The following is a 23,360-nucleotide window of genomic DNA, read 5'->3' as shown; positions in this document are numbered from 1 at the left end:
ACCTTTCTGGCATAGAACGACGAGTTTCAGCGATATATTTGTAACCATGAAGACCCGTTTCACGACAAAATTCGAAAGTTTGTTTTTTCAAGATGCTCCCACATTTTCGTAATATTCTTTCGTAATATTCATTCCATCGCAATTTTCTTTTTGTGTATTTATCATGATTCACTAACGACATTGATTTCTTAACCAGAAATATCAAATCGTCCTGAAACTTTAACTTTACGTCGAATAAAGTAAAGAGTCAGCAAAAATAACAAAAGCTTACAATTTGTAAAATTGAATAGTTCAAACCGAGTTAATTCTCCGAGAGATCTTGTAAATGATGAATTTGAAAACACTTTTAATCGTTACGTTATAAATGAAGAAAAAAATATTCGAGTTTTAATAAAAGCAACTTTACGCGACGTAGTAGATACTGTTTGAAACACGACTGTTGAACAAAATGTAACTTGACGCGAGACTGCGTTATTTAAGAATGTGCAGGCAGTAGTAGGCATGCGATGTTACATGAAAAATTCATTTGTCCTTCCGACTTTCGCCGATTATTGTCCGATAAGTTCAGACATTTTCCATCCAATGGTTGGAAATGATGGTAGCTTTAAGTACACCATGCGTTCAATTATTAATACCTCATATTTTTTTCAACTGACAATGAATACGCCACGTGGATGTATGATAAAATGTAGAGAAAAAAAAAGAATATCTACGATCGAATGCTTGAATTTTACACGATGCACTTGACGGTGCATGTCGCGCCATTTACCGTTAGATTTTCCACGTTGATAAATTTTAATATCATCTTTCTACGAGCCATCAATTTGAAATCTTTACAGGAGATATAACATTCGTTTGATACGAATGATAAATGCGAATTGCAACAGTTGTAGCAGTTTATTTACTATTTACCCAGAATGATTACTTTCTCGGTATCTACTAATTTTGAATGATCGTGAAAATTAGAGAATCGATGACGATGGTGGTGGTGGTGTAAAATGAAAACGTGTTCACTCGTCGGTTTGCCAGAGACACTTTGTTCGGCATGGCAGGGTGAAGGATATTGGAAGTGAAATGCCTCGACCACGAGTGTACACTCGAGGCGACGAGTAGAACGAGTCCGGGAGTAGTCGGCCGAGTGACTCGATTCCTCGGATATTAAACTGTGAAGATGCCGCACTTGGACGCGGCATCTGACTCAGCGAGTGTCATTAATAACTTGGAGGGGATAGATAAAGTGTTAAACACCGTGTGTTCGAGCACACGTCATTACCCTTCGTACCTCGACTCTCGACTCGACTCGATTCGATTGCAACTTGATTCGAATCTGTTCCCACCTTGTCAAGGTTGATTCAAACAGAAAAGTTGTTGGTTTGTATGGAAAAGGTACCGTTTGTAATATGCTGATCGAAGAAAATGTCAGGATACCTTTATCTCTGTGAAGAAATCGGAAATTTAGTAACCTGCGCGTTCTAGCCTCGGTAATATGATATATGTGTGTTCCGTATATTGATATAATCCAATATTAGGGTGATTTCATGGCACCCTAGCTCAACGACACGGAGAACTTTCGTTTCGCGAAGGGCAAATGTTTTAAATCGACGGGCAAAGAGCGGAGGGAAGAAAGCTGCTATTTCCCACCACCCTACGATCATTTTTCCCCGGTTAAACGGTTAAACGCTTTCACGCTTGAAATGGGAAAACTTAACAAAGAACAATTTTAAAAGTAACGCCTTACTTGTGGATCAGCCCCAAGATGAAACGAAATATGATAATTTCAAGCGACGCTTTAAATATTTCACAAATTTTTAGATTAATTTTCAATTATTATGATACCATTATTTATACATATTTTCAATGATAATTATTATTCAGGCGACATTGGTGTAAATGAATCGTAATCGATTCAACACACACGTACGTACACAGGGTAAAAGGAACATTTGGAAATGTGCTTAAACGATGTGTTAAGGTGTTGAAATGTGTGTGTGTGTGTGTGCGGTACGGTAATTTTAATTATGAGATAGTTCAGCCTGATGTCGGTTCGGTGCAGAGAAAATTACTGCACATGGAAGGGGTGAATTCGGTGGATGGGGTAACAATGTATTATGCGTTCCCCTGTCAACCCCTCGTGTTAACCGCAAACCCCTTCTATTCACCCCCAACAATTCGTTAACTGCTATCGAATTGACTTCGACCATCGTAAGTTGAAAGTGTAGCCTCCGTTACCTCTTACTCTATCGCTATCTATCTCGTTTATTCCAACTTTCTTCGGATGCAATTGTTCTTTTCTTTTCTAACAACATTTATTTTTAATTGCATATTTCATAGAACATAAGAAAGAATTTTGCAATTAAATGCTTGCTTAAGAAATAGTGCAAAGAATAATAATAAAAATGAGGACAAGTAAAAGTAAAAGTGTAAGATCTATGGGTATCAAGCATGGCGTATGTACGGAAATAGCAATAAAGTTAACCATGTAGGAGGGTTTGAAGGGTGAATTGTTTAAAAGTACCCTGTCGCGTGTGAGCCCTCGTTATCGAGAACGAAAAGAGGTTATAGATATGAAGAGTTTCCGGGGATTTGTAGCCATCTATAAGGCATCTGTATTATAGGAGAGATGCTAAGGGAGAGACGTATTTCGCGGAACATTGAGCCCCATGGACTTTAAAATAAACCCGAAACTGAATCTGTCTCCGTCTATACTTTTCAGGATTCGATGTGTATAAAAGCATCCGCTTTTTTTCCGACCGTGCAATATCAACCCGGTTTACGAAAAATACCTCGGTTTTTTCTTTCCAAATAAGTGAGAAATATTTTGTTTCACTAGCTATTTGTATTATAAAGGTTTGAAAAGAAATATCGTGAAAATGAGAGTGGGTAAGTCTGAGCAGGCCGATAACGCTAATGAAGCTTAAAGAGGTATAAAAAGTCTTTTGAATACTTTTGATTTTGGTATGTCAATTAAGATAGGAAGTCTTATCTGTCGCTATGAACGTTCAGCGGACATGGATGCGTAAAAGAAGGGAAGCACATAGAGAGGGTAGTACATAGGACGCATATAGGGGTTTGCACGCTGGGAGAACTTTATGGGGGCCCCAAGTATATTTCCTGATTGAGCGGACTAATCCACGCAAAGGAGGTTTTATCGTCGAGGTATACGTAATCGAAGGGGGTGTCTCTCTCTCCCTCTTTTTCTTCTCTGCACTGATGTCATGTGGAAAACTTATTCTTCAATGAAATAATATTCTATACGCTATAATATTATTTGCTTTCTTAAATTATTCAACATACCGTTTTAAGAGAGTCGGGCAAATTCACGTAGATTTGAAAATTCGAGGCGTATCTCTGCCGTATTTACGATTACCTTGAATCGCATCATCGTTTCTGGAAGAGATCAGTGGAGTTTGTCTGTGGCGATGTTTACGATAAGCATAAACCCGCGAAAAGATTTCTCGAGTTGCCTGAAGAAGTTTCAAGATGCTAGCTGGTATCCCACCGGTTAGTCTTCTGACCCCTCTGCCATCCCTCCCCGAGTCTCTTCGAAGAAACTGAGAATTCGAGACATGGCATGGGCGGGTCTGGCTCACGGTCTTTTAATCGTAACTTGCGGCCTGATAGTAAGCAGGCCAACCTATACGGCAGCTCTATTTTTATTGTTCCCGCGATAGTACAGTTGCGCGGTCGTGGAAACGCGTCCCGTGTCCCGTATTTATTGGAAGGAAGGGGGTGAAAGTCCCCTGCGTAGACTATCGACGGCATTTCCGTCTTCCCTCGTGTTATTCTTCATCCGAATAGGTAACGGACGATTCGATGGGAAAGCAGATTCGTCGAATTTAATCTTCAAATATGTTGTCTATATACAGGGTGTTCGACAACAGGTAGGCAAAATTTTAAGGGGTGATTATAGGGATCAAAGTAAGACGAAAATCAAGAATAACGAAATAGCGTTTGCGGCTTTGTTTTCCAATAATTAACGTTTAAAAATTCGAGTGAAAAGCGCCTGAAACCTGCAACCCGCCCAGCACCGATGACCGAACGTCAGGTCAGCAGGGGAAGGTACAGTCATAACCAAGAATCGAAGCCGAATGTTGCAGTACCGAGAAACAGAATAGCACGAGGTAAGTTTCTACTATTCAACGTATTCTGTAATAATATTTAAAGATATTCTAACGCCACAATTATTTTTCAGTTCGACCATAGGTGCAACTAGGAACAGATTACGCTTTTCCAATAAAAACGGTGAAACGATAAAGGGGTTGTGGTTAAGCGGCTGGTCAGGTTGGTCAGGCTGGTTAATGTGTGGACACTTCGTGTTCACGGCTGTATCAGGACAAAGAATGAATATTCAAGAGTAAACAGTGGTAACGCTTTGCAAAGGGTTCGCACGAGGGTGTACAGGGAGATAGAGAAGGGAAAGCAAGGTGGTTCCCCGTTTTGTCCAGCTTTGGGGGCAGATCTCGTGACTTGGTGCAAATATAAACCTGGCTACGGCTTAGAGGGACATTGTTTACGATATTACATCTGTAATACCGGTCAAGTGAGCATCGTCCAGCAACGCTTTGTAATCTCCTCTCTGCCAGCACTTTGTTCCTGACCAGATACAGCACGTCGACCGATCCTGCAATCATAATAGCCGCTGCTTCGTAAGTGCATTAAGGTTACAACGTTGCTTCAACACGTTCCTCGAGTAGCTGCTGAAGTTTGCGCGTCTTCTCTTTTACGCGTTCTAGACACCAGAGAATTTTCCATAATATGCCTGATCAAAAGTGAAGATTTAATGTGGAATTAATTCTCAATCCCTCATCGTTCCCTCTCTTTGTACCTCTTGGTTGTGACTGTACCTTCCCCTGCTGACCTGACGTTCGGTCATCGGTGCTGGGCGGGTTGCAGGTTTCAGGCGCTTTTTACGCAAACGGATTAACAAAACTATTTATAATTTTCATTTCGGTAGAACTGAAACATGAGTGTAACTAGATATTCATAAAAATAATATGGGAGAAATTTTGAAAACGAATAACAATGGTATAAATGCCTGATTTCTAGATTCCGTGTTCTTCTGTAAGCAGCAATTTACTGTTAATTAATACAGCGATCTCACCGATATCAACTGTCTGCCGCAGAAGTTGCTGGCCAAAGGACAAACATCGCCTAAGCTAGGGAGGAGGATGGTGCGGTGTTTTGATTCTGGCTGTTATAGGGAAGACATATATCACTGGTCCACCCCATTGCTATAGATGCCAGTAGTTAGGGTGGCGATCCTGGGGGCCGGATGGACACGAGGCGATTTATAGCCACGTTCGATATATATGATTATTTAAATCTTTTTCAGCTGCTCTGGTCATTCAACATTCTTCTTCGTTCGCATTCCTACTTGGACTTTTCGCTTTTTCTTTTTTCTCATCTTTGTTTTTTTTTTCAGCTAAGAATACGTGTTAAACATTCAAATTCGAAGAGCAAGACTATCGTCGATGCTGATTGGAATAGTGGAAGGTTCGGCAACACGTTTCTCTTACGGTGATTGCTTCTACCGTCGAAGGAATACAAAGTATGGACAAGGTAGAAGAGAAAGTACGAATCGTTTTCATGATCCGTCAGAAATTTATTAAGATTGACGTTTGCCTTTATTCTCGAATGTCGAAGAATTTTCAAGTTACGCGAAAAAGTTGGCATTGCAAATGATGAAAATAGTAGTGGATCAAGTATATCGATAAAAGGTGTTCGATAATTTGACAGAAAATTTTTCGAGCGAAAAGGCTTGTGTCTTGGTAAAGTTACAAGGGGGGAGTTACGATGCAGAAGAGAAGAGGTTCGCGGTGAATACAAAGGCAGATCGATGGATCGTCTAAGGCCGTGTCTGACAGGAAAGTCGAAATCTGTCGGTGGCAGAAATATTCGAAACGCCAGCCGTATTTCACGCCTAATTTCTCGCAAATTCTGCACTGAATATTCCTCTCGTTCTGAATCTCATGCGGGCCACGTGCCATTCATCTCTTACCAGTTCAACCTTTTCTTTTTCCAATTCCCTTTCCCGTTTCGTCAACTTTTATTTCTTATCTCAATACGAAAAGTCTATTCATTAGCATGGATAACCGAAGGTGGTCAACTAGGAGACAGAATTTCAGCGAGGATTCGTGTTGTATCTCGTGTCGTTGGTTCACCCCATGTTTCTTTCTGTTAGTTCTTCTCCACACACACAGACACGCGCGCGCACGCACACCATTCCAGAAATTCATTAGGGGTATCTGATATTTCTGGTGGGTGGTTCGCGCCGGAATAAATCATACGCGCGGCCCAACGGAAGCGTTTTGCCGCTACGCCGAGCTTCTTTCCCACTGTATCCGCTTTATCTGTTATCCGAAAGAAGGGGATGAACGAGAGGGCGACGAACAGAGAGTGTAACAGGAGAAAGTAACGAGGAATAGGAAGGGAAAAAGAAAAGGAACGGTCGAGAACGTTTACGAGGAAGACGAAGCGAGGCAAGAAGGCTAAACGCTTGAACGTGATCCGAGCTTAAACCGTTCGTGGACATCGAGGAAATCTCGTTACCAACTCGACCACCAACCCACCCCACGCTCAAACGATCAGGCATCCCTCTCGATTTATAGATATACAGTTACTCGCAAAAGTATCCCCATCCATACCTAAACTCTGTTTAAAAAACTTTAACCTTGAATATTATGAAAACTTAAATCGGCTTAAAACACCTCTACGATTCTTAAAACATTAATACCATTGACGAATGCTTTCTGACTAAAGGGGTAGTTTTACCGATGCTAACGATACGTTATTATAATTGCATATAAAAACATCGGATACATACTTCCAAGTATAATTAATTGCAAGTAATAAACGTATGAAATTTTGGACAATAGTGTATAGATAGGAAAACCATCACGGAAGATCTAAGAAGCTTCTGTGAATCCGTTGGATCGGCTCAATCTTACCGGCATTCGTGATCGTTCGAGCGTGGACCGCTACCATCTTACCGTACCTCCACGTAGATTGAAATTAATTTCGGTATTGCGCCAGATTGAAAACTCGATGACCGATACCGAGATTTCCCTTTCGCAAAGAGAACCGAGCTTCTTTGGAGATTAGACCTACGTCTACCATCGGATCGGTTCGAATTAAATTTTACTTAACAAAAATTATAATTGAATTTTAATAGAAAACGGTGAAACTTTCCAATAGCTTAGTCAAAGAGTTTTCGACAAGGTAACCGTAGTCGCCACGAATTATTCGTACACATTACCGAATTGAAATTAATTTCACGCGAGGCATCGTAAATCAAAACTCACTGGTCTATAACGGGTGGGCTCTAAATCACAGCAGGGTAATTGCAGTACCGCTCGGCCGGATCTGAGCGCGGTATACGTACCGGAACTACCTAACAGATGAGGCTATTGAACGGAACATTTTCTTCCGTTGAAAAGAAATTAAAGACCTCTTTCTCTTCTTCAAGGAGATATATATCGTTTCTCTAGAGGATAAAAACCGTGAGCCGCAAAATTTATAAATAATTAAAAAAAGAAAGGCCTTGTTCTGAAAATAAAAAGATACAAGTTTTCGTGCGTTAACAAGGAGAAGGCTTTGTTCGAGATAAAGGCACGTGAAGCAAGATTCGAAGAAAGATTAGACGGAAGTCGGGTCAGTTTAAAAAAAGGGAAAAGGTGGAAAAGGGGAGGAAAGGCGAACGCGTAAAGGGCCGTCTTTCAACAAGGCTAATTTTTCGCGCAACCCCTCTGTATCAAGATCACGTATGCCATTCGCCCGTAGGCACGATTCTGGTGAAAATTCATGCGTCGTATTTCCACATTCTCACGTAGGATTTCGTTTTCAAAGGAAAAGAAGTACAGATTGAAGAAATTCTAATATTTCCTTTGCACGCAAATCAATTTTTCTTATATTTTAGCTTACTATGTATCTAATTTTTGAAAGAGAATCCGTGCACAATAATTGTCATTCGGTCAGGATTGCTGTAGTCTCAATGACGACTGACGAATGACGACTGACGGGGCATCCCATTGAAAGAGGGTGACTGGAGAAAGACAAAGAGAGAAAGTCTGTTAGGAAGGAAGAAGGAGAGAAAATCTTTGGAACAGAAGAGACAGAAGTAGAGTGTGGCTAGTGATTGGATTACAGTCAGGGAGTCCCCGTGGACTGGCCAAATGACCGGGACAAATTGCCCCTCGCCTTCGGGAATACTTATATATCTGGACCGATCGAGCTTTACGTGTCCTGCTCCCGTTCCCTTCATTCTCCCAACAACCATCTACACATTTGTACAGTGCCTATAAATGAAGGCAATGAACGCCTTCTTATTCGATGTACCTACGCTACCTCACAATTTCATCCTCTTTATCGGAATAAATTTCAATTTAATTACACCTTTTAATATATTTTAATCTCTAATATTTTTATATTTAGGACAGGGCACTGGCAATTCTACTCTGTCCACCCACTTTCTCATCCCTTTACTTTTTGACGTAGGTAATAACCTGTCGTTTACCCATTGTTTATAGTCGCGGAGAATCGTAAATCGAGGACGAGGTAGTTACCCGTAACTGCTGGCATGCGCGTCTCCGGGAATTCCAATACAGATCGGTACAGATCGGTAGAGATCAGTAGAGATCGACGGTGCATCGACGGTGAACAGTTGCACTGTGTTCGCATAAAAGGGAAAAGACGACGGTGGTAACGACCCTCGCAGGAGTTCTAGCAAAGTGTCAGGACGTTACCGCTACCGAATCGCTGATGGCCTTTTTACATACTACCCCTGTGGTGCTTTCTTCGGAACAGAGAGAAAAAAAAAAAAAAGAAGACGGTTAGAGATGCTGATCGTACATGGCACATAAAATCGTGTGAGTCACTGCTTTCGTTAAACGTACGAGTAAGAAATTATTACCAGATTTTTCAGAATTTTCACGTACACCCTTCATCTTTAACTAATATTTTTGCAAGACGACGACTGTGCCACGATAACAGCTGTCGTTCTCTAATGAAAATCCAGAAAAGATGTCAAATTAATACGATATTTTATAAAGGACATAGAAAAGGAAAAAAAAGGGTCGAAGGGTGGATGGACTGCAAGCAGAAGCAAAGAGGATCAATGGGGTATACGCGATTCTTTACGGGTCTAATTGAGCGCGGAGATAACGCGTCCGATTCCTGCTGGCTAATAACGTTTCCTTCGTTTCTTTTAATGCTCCAACTAATCGCTGCTGGTACCTTAACTATGCTTAAAGATATCGTGTTTGCTAGTCTAGTCTATCGCTTAAACAATTCTTTCTTTCGTCAAATTGCCTTACGCGAATCGAATAGAAGTATTATAAAAATATACCGGATATAAAGGAGTAAGTGTAAATGGGACAATAAGAGGAGAGGTATAACTCGACTAAGCCCTCCCACACTCTTTAGATTTCTCCCTCGCTGGTTGTAGTGCGTAGGGTTACGGGAAATCGGGATGCAAGATATCCTCGATCAGATCGTCTACAGTCTACGGGATACAGCTGCTGACATTCCCCGTACACGTCCGACGAATAGATATTATCCAGGTCTCGAGAGGATTTTCTCCAGCACGTGACTCGCGCATCATAATAAAGTATGTATTAACCTAGTTGTTAACTGGTTGCTTCTTGTCTGCACCGTTCAATGTTCAATACTTGTATCTAACAAAAGCAAAGATTATTCAAGATAAAAGGGAATAAATTTTTGAGTGAAAATAAAATCTGCTATCGGAGAAATGATTATCTTTTAGAGTAGTTACAAGTTTTGTAACATCAAATAGGACGTTAGAAATCATCGTTATCCAATCGATAGAGGAAGGAATCGGGCAGAGGCAATTAAGTCGCGATGTCCATTCCTCTTGGGGTGAATTTACTGCTGTTTAACCCCGGCTAACTTAACTTCTTCGATAAATAAGCTATACAAGCGGACGACCGAACGAAGGAAGAAACGAAGGAAGGAACGAAGTAGAAGAGCGCGAGGGTGGAGTGGAAGAGTTTGTTGTCCCAACAGAGGCGATCTGATTGCCCGTTAGTAAAGTCGAGTTAGCACCAGTTCTGACTTTCACGAGTCCTCTCGAGAATCTTAGCGAGGAGTTATATACTCGAAGAACCGTCCTCGTTTCGTTCAAGAGGGGCGAGTGTAAGATTCTGATTAGTGGCCTTCGGTTGCGGTCCTTGGAACCGAACAATCGTCGTCTAATTTACCAGCCTTTCGATTCGATCTTCTTCTTTATCCTTTTATTCCCTCTATTTTTGTTTCTTTTCTCGCACGTACAAGTGGACATTTCGTCCTCGATGTCGAAGGATAATCATTGCACGTTTCCATCGATTCGTTTCTATTCCGTTTCAATTCTAAAGTGACGGAGATTTGATTTTGTTTTTCTAGATGGCAATTAATCAATCGGTTCTTATCGTTGAACGATATTTTCTGTTCGTCGTTTATCACTGTTTTCCTTTCACTATTTTCGCTTTGTCTCGAATCTCCAGAGACCATGTTCCCCGGGGTACATTACATAATTGCTTTCATGATGATCTTACGGAAGAACGAGTATCTCGAAGGATCGTTATTCTTCTCTTGAAAAAGAGATCCTCTTCTATGCTGGTACTAACGTTCCACGAATATTTTTCTTTCGTTTCGTTCGGTTATTATCGATAGTTTGTTAAATCAGTTGAATAGTTTTCAATTTTGCGTGGGTACATCAAAAGATATTTCCTTACTTGAAGCAATACCATTTATCCGTTTCTCGTTATGCACGATTCTAAAAAGACTGTTCGATAAGGCAGAAAAATATAAGGTAGCGGGTGTTCGTCGAACTTCTTGGATCGGAAGTTGAAATATGTCTGTAGCAGTAAATCCTATCGTATGCTGTCCGAACTTACCCCTGTGGCATGGGTCAAATCGTATAACCGTACGAAGGAGGGTTGACGGTTTCGTGATAAAGGGATCGGATTGAACGCGTAGAAAGGCTGAAAAGTCTTGAGACAAAGTTTTAATATGCTGGCGGTGGTTTTACTTTCAGAATCGAGTAATTTCTCTTTTGGCATGGAACAGCTTATCACCGTTGGTAATACTTGCCCACCCACCTTCTATCCTTAGAACAGCTTTGAACAACCCTCGTGGCGATGTTCAGTCGGTAATCCACGGCCGGGTCAGTCCTGACACTTTCCATGAACTTGTTCAAGTACGTATGGCAGGTGTAGTGGCTCGGACAAAAGAGCAATACGCTTCGAACGACCCTGATAGCGTATTGTCACTTGTCGGCCGCAGCGTGTATTGTCCTCGCCATGGAGGTCCACTTGATCACGATCCACTGGCACTCGAGGTTCGCTCGTGTACCAGATAAGATGTCGATTGAAATTCATGCAGTCCTCTCCCCACCTTTGGCTAACCTATCGCCAGCAGAAATCGCTCGTCTTATTGTTTCCGAAGGAATCTCTCCGATCGGGCATCTGACGATGAGTGTCGACACAACTCCAGCCGATAGTCGCGATCAAAACCATTTGCAATTCCTTCTTCTTCGAGATTTATCCGTTCCGAACTGATCGCTCTTGTCTCTTCTAATCGTTTCCCTCTTCAATTTTACCTCATTTTACAAAGAAATTTCTTCGACGACAATTGGAAATTCTTCTCTTCCATTGGAAAGATCCATGGACTATGTAGAAAAGTAGAAAATTAATTTCAATGATGCATCCAGCCACTAAAGAAATTCTTTCGTCGACCGTTCAACCCCATCGACGTTTGGTAAACGATTCGATTTCGGAGCCGGAGTTATCCAACAGACGTGGAAGTGGCTCGATAACGATTTACGTCGGTACGTAGGTAGTCTCTGCTCCAGGAACGATCGATCAAAAACAAAGAAAAACGGAAGAAATCGGGTGTAAGGAGGAGAAGAGAATGTTGGTCTCGCGTCGCCTGACGAGAAAGGAGAAGTGTCGAGGAGGGGTTGGAGGAATCTCCTTTTCTTCCACATCCCCGAGGAGTAACTAACTGAAGGAGAGTCGGGATAGAGGGTGTTAAGGTAATACCCCATTAGTATGTGGCCCCCGTAGTAGTAGCGTAACACCACCGCACACTGGTCAAACCGTGGTTTCTCTCATCCTCGTATGTCCCCTTCTTTGAGATTGTGTCCACCCTTGCACACATACGTACCATAGGTATGTAACTGCCATACGAGAACGAGACCTGTCAATAGCTGGCTTGTTACTGCGACAATGATCGGCTTAACCAACGGGAAAGATCCACCCAGACGTAGAGGATTTTCAGAAGCACAGAATAAGCGTGTCAACATAGTTTCCCTTTTACTTGTTACAACCAGCTTCTGATTCGAATCGTCATCTGTGCCGAATTTATTACGACACGACCGAAAGCTACCGTTTTATACCTTCAACTATAAAACAATCAACGCTCGCATTATCTTCGATTAAGATCCAGAGTATTATGTTGCAGAGTTATTTTCGCGCTGGTAATTTATTCGCTCGATACAATGTAACAGGAGCTCTATATACGTACCGTAAAATCACAGACGCATCGTGCGATCATTATTTTCTTAGAGTTGACAGGGATTATGTTCTAGGTCCACTGGGTTACATGAGACGCGTGCGTGACGAAAAGGTAGCTTGGTTATCGTTCAGAGACATCGACTACCGTGAAAACCACCACTGCCACTCTTTCTCCTTCTTTTTCTTAGAATCTTTCTCCGTGTAAATACTTTTGTCATTTTACTTCTCTGCCTATTATAATAAATAGTAATTTTTTTCATCGTTAAGAATATGGTAAATTGTTCGAGTGGCTAGCCACTTATCGCAGTTTGGCAAGAAGTATGCAAGTCACCAACCCCCTACCCATAGTAAGACGTTGATGTGAATTAATGGCGGCTTAAGTCGTAGTTAGTGCCCAAGTGTTGCGCTTACAGGGGTGTGCCAGTAGCGTGGTATTAATTAACGCGACCCCAAAATCTCTTCTTAACCCCTGAACTCCCGTCTAAACGCTACTGTATCATGTTGATGCCCCGGTAAAAGGGGGAACGAGGGGTTTCGCTCGTGATTCTCCAACGAATACCCCATAAATATTATCTGTTCCTGGTATACGATATAAATATGGATGCCTGCTATGAAACGATAGCTGATTAAAAAAAAATCCTATAAGCTCCATCGATAAATATCAAAACTTTTCATTAATTTTTCTATCGTTTTAATTCGACCGAACTATTTACTCTGGAACAAGTAAAACATAAATCATTGAGAATTTCATTGAAAGACGAATGGAGATGCTCGGGATAGATTGGAATCGAATGGTGCCGGTGTAAAAAACGAAATTTATAATCCGTAAAAACAATTATAGAGGCTCGCCCCGTAGCTAGCAAAAAGGAAAAAGCAAAAAGCACACCGGCCAATATCTCCCGTTTGATTTATACAACCGTAGGTGGCCGTGGTCTGTCAGCCAGCCTCGATATTAAATAGAATATTAAAGATTTACCAGGAGACAACAGCGAGAAAGTTGGACCCCTCATCCTATGGAAGCGTTACTTCCCGCCGTCGAATGCAGAAACTTGTGTCTCCTCCACGTGTGCACCCATCTATGTATGTATAAGTGTCCATGCTTAGGTAGATAGTACATATACCATAAGAAGAGCGAGGAACGTTTTTAGGGATGAGAGTTGGCCACCCATTTCAATAAACTGACCGTCATAAATCGCGTATGTTACATACTGGCATTTGCATGTGTCACCATTATACTATACGGTATAGCTATTTAACAAATTGAAAATTTCAAAAGAGCGATTACCGAGGCAATCATAGCCATATAATTCCATGTTTCTTAGAAATCCTCACCCCCAGAAATAACATTTAAGGGTTAATTCAGTTTAACTCGATGTGCACGCGTTAGAAATTACAATGGAGTATCAAGTGTGTCTGCTGCATTTATACGAGCAGCGTTTTTTTACACCTTCAGCCCTGGTTGCAGCGCCTTTTTCACGAGGAAAGCCCCTTTGCGGTCAAGTAATAAAATTCGACTGCGGACAGTTTCGTCCAGCCGCGACTAGCCGGGGGAACGCCTTATTGCATGTAAAACATTTATGTTCTGTGGATATTGGCGAACTCCTACGTGCCTACTTCCAACTCTAAATCATTCTTCCGTTCAGATGACAATATTCTGTGTATCCCTTAATTTCATCTGTTTCATTAACGCCCTGGTAAAGAAATTAGAAATTGGACGTCGTTTGATTCACTTTCATAATAAAACACTCGGTGTGATTAAGATTTTAATGTAGAATGTAGAGGATTGACGGTAGCTATTCGAGGGAATTGTAAGCGTTTCGCGAAACGCAACGCGGACCATCAACGTGACACGTTCAACAGTTGTATAGCGTTTGCCGAAGCGCGACATTAATAACACGTCGTACGGGACGTGACATGGGGTAGTAGACTGGTTGGTTCGTGACGAGCGTATTAGCCTCGTTAAGGGTGGCCATAGCGTTCCTCTGATTCTTCCTTCTCTACCATTCATCCCCGCACCCTCTGTTCGTGTACCTCTGGATACGCATCCTGACGTATCGCTGCACGTTCATCGCACGTGCAATTGAATTTCATTTTTTTTTTTTTAAACAAACAAATTCTATATGACTTCCAGGCAATAAATGAAAAAGCACAAAAACCGAATAAATTTCTAATGAACAAAATTTTTATCGCAAGCGATGTCTGTTTGAAAATTATCTCAGGCATAGGATCGTTACACCATAAGAATGATTAGTGTCATCTAGAGTTAATTATCAACGTACTTTGTTATTTAGTAATTTAATGGATATCTATGGGGTTATATGATCGTGGTCACGGTACGTGTCCTCCCCTCGGATACTCGAGTGAATTTACACGGTTGAAAATTCGATTCGCTTTACAGTGACGACCCCCGTCTCTATACACGCCTGGGGACCATTTAAATCCCCTTTACTGTCTATTTTAAACAATTCGCTGCCCTTGCAAACACCCCCTTCCCTATTTAGCGATAAATCACCGAAACTCGGCCGTAACAGTGGAAAATATTTTTACCCTAGTTCCCTTTAAATTAGCTTCCGCTTTCTTTCATTCGTAACAATTAATCTGATTGTGTTGATCGATCAGGTAATCCGCGCTACCTTGTCACGATATTGTAAACTGTAAACAGAATAATTTAAGTTGATACTTTCTTACATCCTATAGAAGAATATTCCATAGATAAGTATTTAGTTTTGATTAAAATAACTCTTTTATATATGGTACATGTGTAAGACATATCATAATCGCCTTGTTTTCAAACGTGATCCACTTATAATTACGGATGATCCTAGACAATGGTAACGCTACCATGATAGAGATAACATTATAAAATATTTCGATTGATACGTCAGATTGAAATAACTCCATTGAGAGTAGGAAAAGTAAGAATCAGCTGAGAGTGTGTTAAACGCGATCCAATTGAAAGATGATTCCAGCTCAGCTAATCCAATAAAATCTAAAAATAATCCAATAATACTCGTATACATTAGAAAGACGACTTGTTCTCGTTGAAACGACTCGGTTTAAAACGTACAAGAATGTAACGATCAGTTGGCCTAGCATACCCGAGTGTCAAGTATGATCCAATTGCAGATGACCCTAGCCTACCTAGAGTCGACTATTGGCATAATAGAAGCAAGTAGCTCGCGGCTAGTTCATCCGATACTATCCACAGTTGCGACCACACGATGGGGCTTCGATTCTCTGCTACGAGGGGTACGCGGCTACGCTCGACTCCTACCCCTTTACCCCTCCTGCTTTTCCATTGTCTGGCTTCCACGCTCCACTCAATCTGCACCTACTTAACCTTATTTGCCCGGCTGCTAAATTCTTCAATCTATCCCGAAGTATGGGAACCGGGCCGATTTTAACATTTCCAACAAACTAAACTATCCCCCCACTGCCACTAAATTTCTTTTTATCCCTCGAATCATCGACACCCATAAAACGTCTCGAGCACCCAACAACTTTCGTTCTTTTATTTTATTATTTTCTCATGCAAAATTACCATTTTTTTCCTGAACACGTTCAATGGGACCCTATATTTAGATATCCTGGAACATGAATCAAACTAATATGTAAATTCGAACGTTCAGAGTAATATATTATCGGGTAATGGGACAAAGAATCTAACGGGCGGAAAGCCGAATTTTCGGAATTTCAAATTCAGTAGTATTCTCTGAAATTTGACCGAGCGGAAAAGAACTACATACCGAGATGCTATGCTTCCGGTGTGTATAGATTTTAGAGAAGAATTCTACATTGAGAAGGAATTTTGCTGAATTTTTGTTATAAAAATCTTAATCTACTTCCAAAGACACCATAGCTTCCGGCCTTTTTCCAAACGTTTTAACAGGAATTTTCACAATAGCGCCAATTTATAGCAACTAATTTATAGAAGAATAATTAAGGTTTCCCTATGAAACGTGTGTCAGAAATAAAAGAAAACGTTCATTGGAGTGGCTTTGGATAAATGGCAGTTTGAAGCAACGAAAAATACTATGTCTCCATTTCTCTTTCGGTATAGTACGCTATCTGATACGCGCTATCTTTATGGCTACTACATATATGTAAGTTATGTAGACGAAGATCCCTCGTAGAACGCACACGAGACCCTGATGCGTGCACGCATGCTTACACACGGCTATCGGATCATTTCGATATTGAATCCCATTGATACATATATCCCGAACTAGGAACCCGCCCGTTATTATTCCACCTCGTCTAACCACCGTTCCTCTGGCATCAACTTTCTCCGATTTCTTTCCAAAGCTATTCGACCCTTAAAAATTAAATTCTTCATTTATAAAAGAATTCTGAAGTAATTTTACAAAATAAAGTATGTTAGATAACGTAGGATACAGGTCGACAGAGATTGCCGTCGTGACCAATCGAGTCGCGAACGACAAGGAATTGCGGCTCCTCGTTTTTATGCTAATCAGACCGATTCTCTGCCGTTCGAATCGGCAGTTGTTAGATCAGAACCGGCACCGATCGACCACTTTCTTCGAGGGAGGTGGTCGGTGCGGCGATCGCGCAATAATACTAAAAAGATAAAACCTAAAACCTTGGGGATGGGGAAAGAGGCAAAGGGGTTGTCCACCCTTCGAGGAACACGGTCGGCTATTGCTTCGAGGCTAGGTGGCCCATAAGCTGGCAACCTTACCGTAGATGGACATACGGGGGTAGCTTTCTCCCTTCTATCTCGTTTTCTCTTGCTCACACATACACGATCCACCTATCGGTATAAGGGTCACAATAGACCCTGAACGAAGGTTGTGTGCTGCGCTAATAATAGGCGGGCGAACCGATCAGCCAGTTGACCGTGACTAGATAAAAAATACTGCCTGACAGCCGTCCACCCTCTCTCGCGACCCTCGAGCAGTTTCCAACACACGAGCGCGTACACGCACGGACTGGGAGTAAAGGCAAGCGACAAACTACTCTTGGACCGCGTTGTCATGCTAATCGAGTGCAAGTCGACGGGACCATGGATACCCTCTGCAGGGTAGTTTACGCGAAATCGCTGGAAGAAGCTTGCCTGGGGAAGCAGCTCGTAAATTTCATTGCTGATTCGAGACTCAACGCTGTCGACACGCGTGTACCCTTTTTTCGAACACTTTCAATGTTTACAGGTGGTTATTGGATTTTTTAAATGAATTTTCTTAATAGTCTTTCAGATTAAATTAAGAATCGCTAAATGCACATAAATATTGTTACAATGGACTTGACTTATGAATTCTGCTAGAGGATGGACGATGGCCAGTCGCCTAGGTGTATAATAAAATAAACTGTCAGCAGCAGCTCGCATAAAAATGCTAAACAGCTCCGCGGTCCATATTGTCCCTACGTGTACCGTGCAGATGTTCCGGAGATTGTGCCGTTTTAACTTAATCCTGGTTCAATTCCCTATTGCGAGCAGATCGATGTTTCTACATAGTTCGTTTAAGTTTTTCCTATACGTTGATTCATTCGCGTACTATCGATTCGTCGTTTAATTCGAGGATGGAAACACGCGGATATAGGTGAGCACTTTGCGTCTATCACGTTGATGAATGCACGAACAGATAGAATCGTATCTTTCTCTTTCTCTCGTTCCTGTAAATCATTGCCGAGACATTTAACCCTCGAACGATTCAGAAGCATGGGTGAAGCTCGGCAACCCGAGTAGGTGCACGATATAGTACTCACGACTAATTACTATACATTATCTATTCCACGTAATCTCAAATTTCCATAATATTGTAAAGAATAAGAATTACTTACTATAAGAATCTTAAATCTATGAAAATTCTACACTTTCGTTTCGAAGACGATGCTTTCTCAAAGCTCGATGCACCTTTCTATGTTTATACAACGTACAGTTTTACTACAGCTGGTGCAATTTAAGCAAAAGGATGTATAGAGTGAGTTCAACGTGAGTGTTGCAGGAGGAGGAGGAACATGATGGAGAGGTGGAAGGACGAGGTGGTAGATGGAAGGGGTATCGAGTCTGGTAGAATGATAATAATAACTGGCCATTGGGGGTGTGCGAGGGTTGAAGGTTGTATCGTGAGTAGGCGGGGCCAGTGGTGGCAGGCGCCTCGATTCCAACGAGGAGTACGACCCTACAACTGGATAGGTATTTCCCATACCATGGGAACAGGGAACCTCATGGAGAGCGACGGCGCGAGAGTTGCTACCCCTGGACACCACCCCCACGACCACCCTCTCGTTTCGTCGAGCAACGTGTTCGAGCGCCTCTTCTTCCTGAGAATATGGTCCATCCCACCTTTCAAATTCCCTCATTCAACCTGCAATTACTAAATGTATCTACCGTCCTTGATCGTACGTATGGTATTCTATGGAAATGAAAGAGGGTCGTAATCGTAACTCTACTTAACAGGTGTAAGTTCGCTGTCACAGATGATACTAACGATTGATTTTTTGGTTTCGATCGTTGAAAATCAGGAAGCAAACTATCAAAGGAAGTAGATAGCGTATCGCGAAGCAAGGGTGACGTTTAACGAGGTTATCTAGCGGATTGCACGCGTCTCGAGGGGATCTTAAAACCGTTAACGATATCACTCGTCAATCACCCTGATGACTGGTGATTGATGCGCGAACAGTTAAAGAAGAAAGAAGGAGTTGCACGGCGTAATGCCGGAAAACACGATCAGTTCTGGCCTTAGCGAAACGCGGCTCGCAACGCCAATCCTCCCTGGCTATGACTCGCATGAACGACCGTGAATCGAATCGTCGTCGTCTACCACGACGATAAAAGTAATTCCATTTGACCAAACGGGGAGGAACTTTCGCATTGCATCCCCGCAATCATGCGATTCCAAGTTCACCGAGGCTCGAGGCTCGAAAATCAATGCCCGGACAAACTTTGTTAACAATTATTTCTTACGGTTATTATTAATCACTCTAATTAAGGAGCAAACTAGTTTCTACTCTAATTTGCAATTTCTACATTCAAAATCATTGAAATGATCAGTCTTAGAAGAAAATAGCCAAGTGTTAATAACATGTCTGAAGAAAATATGTATAATTTCTTCGGAGATAGCAAAGGAAGGCGTCGTCAACGTCACCCTGAGCAATTGGAGACTCACCCTTCTTTCTGGTTAGCGTAACCAGCGTCGCCTCGATGTTCCTCTTAACAGGAACGGGGAAAAACGAGTGCCGGCACCCCGTGGCTGTTTGACTTAATTTTACGAGGGGTCGCTTGGGGACATCGAGGGCGGTACAGTTAACCCCCCCACCGTATTCTGTGACGGCGTTTGGTAGGAGCTGGAATCCACGACGGCAGCTTACCGGATAAAAATTATCCGTTTAAAGTCGAGAAGCGCTATAAAAGTGTAGTTAAGCTAGTGCCTCGGAAACGGACCACCTATTACCATCTCCCTTGCCTCTCATTTGCCAGCCACCCTATTATAACTATAATTGCTGAAATAGTCGGGGTGCGGTTGAAACTTCAGCGTATTAAGAAAAAGAATCTTTTAGATTACCTTTCTCCCTGTTTGGGGAGACAAAACTTGGAATTGTACATAATTTTGTAAAAAAAAAGTGCTCGAATTATATTAACGCGTTCCCTCTTTTATTTAGAAATTTGGAAAAAAAACGAATGACACGAGAAGAAAAATAAGTCATTGGTAAGAGAACTTTTCTTTAGAAGAAGAAGAAGAAGAGAAACGAAAACGAACGCGTTCGTCTGTGTGCTTTTGTATGCGTGGAAAAAAAACCAGCTAATATTTATGAGCCAACTGATCGGTCTCTGGTCTCCACTCGTAGATCGGATCTCACTAAATCACTGTTCGTATACGCCTAGGAAGGAACTAGTCGTTCCCTGGTCCCCTTTACTGGCGGAAGACGGGCGGAAGACGGACGGAAGACGGCCGTAAGGTCCAGCGTATGTTTCACGCAACCGCCAAGGAAGAAGAATAAAAGGAAAAAAGTATCGATCGATCGAGAAAAAGAAAAGTAAACTTTCCAACGTATGAGTGATCAACGAAGAGAAAGGGAGAATATGTATAAAGTATTCACGTGCGAGTCTCGTGATTGTGTATGTGGTCATCCAGTTGAAAGAGGTAGGGTGGTTTGATCTGATTAGCGAATATCGATTCTGTTTGACGACCCAACTGTCCGACTGGGTCACGGTGGCATTCTTCAGGGTCATTACGCTACTTTCATTGATATAACTCGACGATTTCAACAACCTTCTCAAATGATTTCTCCAAAATTTACTCAACATTCTTATAATGTTAATCAAACGAATAGAAGGTAGTTGTCGCTATGGCCATTCAACGTGGATCGAGGATCGAGGGTCTAGGTCAAGGTAGACGTCTTCGTCATCTCCTTAGTTCCGCGTCCCACTGCAGCTTTCGTTCATTCGTTTATATGGTGAATATGGATAAGAATGTATGATGTATAGCGTGTATATACATATGGAGAGAGACGGTACTCGTGTGTGAACGTGTACCAGCTACTGTATCTATGTAGGTACGGATATAACCTATGTGCCGCGTCATCAACCACCGCGAACCTACACCGTCATCAGAAGTGAAAGATGCTGGCGTCGCCAAATCTTCCCTTTCTCCACCTTCTCTAACCGGTGAGAGTAAACGTGACGTCACCAGCTTAAAGCTGCTAGACGAAATGAGGAGGACCGATTGATTTGTCCTTTTCATTTCGTTCACCTTGCCCGGAAAGGTAGTTCAACATGGAACTCCTCTTTCTCCAGGCATTTCGTTAAAAATAAGAATTTTCATTAGATTTTCTAGCGACTAGGATTGGTATAATTAACTATGAGTCTCAGGGTGGTCCTGGACCGTTCGAACTACGAACTTTGGAAAATAATTAACGCTGCTCGTTAATTTCTTCGTTATCCCACTACTATACATCGTCCTACTCGAGTTTACACATTGTTGTGTACGATCAATCGAATGACATCAGACACCCTATATTCTAATCTAATCGTTGGAGAACATATCAGAGTGTTGCGAGCATACCAACAGTTATGCGTGTGGTCCGCGATAATTCCTAACTGCGATATCAATCCTTCGAAGGAAGTGCGATTAACCGGTGTAAACAAGCGGTGACAAAACAATTCTTGCCAGAGTATTTGAACCTGCACTCTGATACAATGTAACTGAATAATTATTAAATAAAATAAAAAAGTAAATAAAAGCTGCCTTGAATATTAAGTTGAAACCTACTTCCCTTTGACATTTTATAAGAATCCTTGAAACTCTTATTCCTAAAGTGGATCTCAAAGTGCGGTGTTCTTTTAACCGTGAAAAATTTACGAAACGACGATGGTTCGTCTAAAATTTGTTAAGTGTAGACGTGTTTGCCATTATTTATCTAAAATTGACTGACATAGTGGAGAGAGAAAAGGTAGGTGAACGAGATGGTGCATCACGTAGCGAAAGAGGAAAGATCGAAGGGGCAACGTGTACGTCACAAAGTAAGGGGGTGTCAGAGAGGAAAGCCGCACAAGGGGTGACGGCAGGAGATAGAGATAGGCCACGATGTCCGCGTGACTTGACAATAAAGCTGGTCTCACCTCTAGTTCGTTCCACAGCCTTCTTTTTCGTTCCTCTCCACGACTTGTCCTTCGTACACGATAAACCCTCTCGCACTCGGTCCATCCGTTTCATCCGGTTCGTCCGCTCCATCCGCTTCATCCGATACACCCTCGACACCTATGAGGCTCGTTCGTTCGCCATTGACTAGCTATCGCTTGCCAACTGGCTGTTACGAAACCTGATACTTCGAGTCTCCTTGTTTCTATTCAAAAACGATGCCATAGCAACGATTAATCGACGAATCTTTTAACTTTATCTTTGAAAAAATTCAGTAATACAATTGATTATCATCTAAACGAGACAAACGCGTTATAATGTTAACAATGAGAAGAAAACTAGTAGGAAGCTGGTTGAAAGAGCGATCAGTCAATCTGTCAGTGTGACGAGCGACGTCTGTTCAGAGGGTCGGCGAGGGTCGAAGACAAGCCCATTGTCAACCGACCCCTGCGGACAAGTTAGTTAAATCCTCGTTAGAACTTTATCCACCTTGCCGCTTGACAGCCGCTGAAAACGCGCTTTACTTTTCGCGCTTCTAAGCGTATAACTTCGATACCGGTCATTCGATCCGTCGATAATACATTTCAACGCGTTCAATTAAATCGGCAAACATTTATATTATTATATATGTCCTGCGTGATTGAAATATACAAGTAGGTAATAAATAATCGAGGATAATCTGATTAATTGTGCTTGACCAAGTGTAATTTGGCCAAATTTCTGACGATCGTTGTTATAATTGCGAACAGAATTATTCGCGTTCGCGATTTTACGGATATATGTATGTACATACATATATACATATGTAGATATGCATGGTCTTATGAACGGTTCTGTTCCACGTCAAGCTAGGCTGCGGGTTTCACCGAAAGAGGTGAACGTTTTGTTTACCGACGTTCCATCTCGATGGATTCATCGTCGAGCGGCGGTGTCAGCAGAAACGGCGTTGCAAATAAAGTGAGGGAAGCGAGAACGACGGGGCGGTTGTTCGTTCATGAAAACTGGTGCCAATGTTTCGCGTTTTCAAGCCTACGAGCCAGCCAAATGTTCCCGATAAAACGATCCTTCGATTTAAATTGCAAACTCCTTCTATTTTTATTACTTATGCTAATTAAAACCCTAATTTCATCGTTTCTTATTTTTGATTTCCCGCATAGAGGAATATGAAAAATAAAATAATTGTTTCTCTGGTGATATAGAAGACCGAAGAATCAAATTGCAACGACAAGGTTGTAGGAAATGAAATTCATCG

The 23,360-nt window shown here is 41.8% G+C and overlaps 1 protein-coding gene across 1 annotated transcript in view; it reads right to left on the bottom strand.

Annotated features, from left to right (window-relative positions):
- LOC117610988 (sodium channel protein Nach) overlaps positions 1–23,360 on the bottom strand; it is a 28,230-nt gene that overhangs the window by 2,773 nt on the left and 2,097 nt on the right. Inside the window, exon 3 of the mRNA XM_076690698.1 lies at positions 22,090–22,313. The gene's annotated coding sequence lies outside the window, so the exon portion shown is untranslated. The remainder of the gene's footprint in view (positions 1–22,089; positions 22,314–23,360) is intronic.

This window comes from Osmia lignaria, chromosome 10 (genome assembly GCF_051020975.1).
Source record: "Osmia lignaria lignaria isolate PbOS001 chromosome 10, iyOsmLign1, whole genome shotgun sequence".
NCBI classification, from domain to species: domain Eukaryota; kingdom Metazoa; phylum Arthropoda; class Insecta; order Hymenoptera; family Megachilidae; genus Osmia; species Osmia lignaria.
The sequence above is the reverse complement of the archived record's forward strand: the minus strand, read 5'-3'. Positions and strand labels throughout refer to the sequence as shown.